The 702-nt window shown below is 36.8% G+C and overlaps 1 non-coding gene across 1 annotated transcript; it reads left to right on the top strand.

Moving 5' to 3' along the window:
- Positions 1-388: 388 nt before the first annotated feature.
- Trnag-ucc lies at positions 389-459 on the top strand. Its single transcript has one exon. It is a non-coding gene; the product is annotated as a tRNA-Gly (tRNA).
- Positions 460-702: the final 243 nt, after the last annotated feature.

Genomic DNA, 702 nt, shown 5'->3' with positions numbered 1-702 from the left:
TTTTTACGTGGTTTGGGGAGAAGAATCGACAAAAGAAGGGACGACCTGAGAGAGTACTTTTGGCTTCTTCAACGCCTCTCCATTGCCGTAATCCGTGGTAACTGTCTTGCAATCCGCGAGGCTGGGAGGGCGTCCTAAACTGCGTAGTCTTGGAGAATATACTAAGAAAACACAAAGATAAGAATTAAGGTGGATACAAAAATAAGTACATAGATTGTGGTCAGCAAAAAACAGGAAATTGTAGTCCACAAAAAGTCATAAAAATTATTTCCCTTAAAAAGAAATAAATCTAAAATCGTTTCTGTATAAAAAAGATGAAAAAAGTAAACAATAATTAAATGAAATAAGGATAATGCAACAGTCTAAAATATAAACGTTAAAAAATAAAGCGCCAGTTGTATAACGGTATTATACCTGCCTTCCAAGCAGGCGACCCGGGTTCGACTCCCGGCTGGCGCACATTTTCTTTACTAGTTGGAAACTATACACTATTATTTTACAATTTTGAAAATTTATTCCTGCGAGCTCAATCGGCTTTTTAAGTGTGTATCAATAGGAGTTCTTAGGGGTCACAGATTCTCAATTCCCTTTGCGGGTAGTATCTGATTGCCTTCTGTTTGGTATCTGTTTGGTATTTAATATAAACAATAATCGGATCAATCTTCTTGTGGTGAGGTGAGTGAGCGAAATATAATGAAAGAA

Source organism: Octopus sinensis, unplaced genomic scaffold (assembly GCF_006345805.1).
Source record: "Octopus sinensis unplaced genomic scaffold, ASM634580v1 Contig03249, whole genome shotgun sequence".
In the NCBI taxonomy this organism is placed as follows: Eukaryota; Metazoa; Mollusca; class Cephalopoda; order Octopoda; family Octopodidae; genus Octopus; species Octopus sinensis.
The sequence above is the reverse complement of the archived record's forward strand: the minus strand, read 5'-3'. Positions and strand labels throughout refer to the sequence as shown.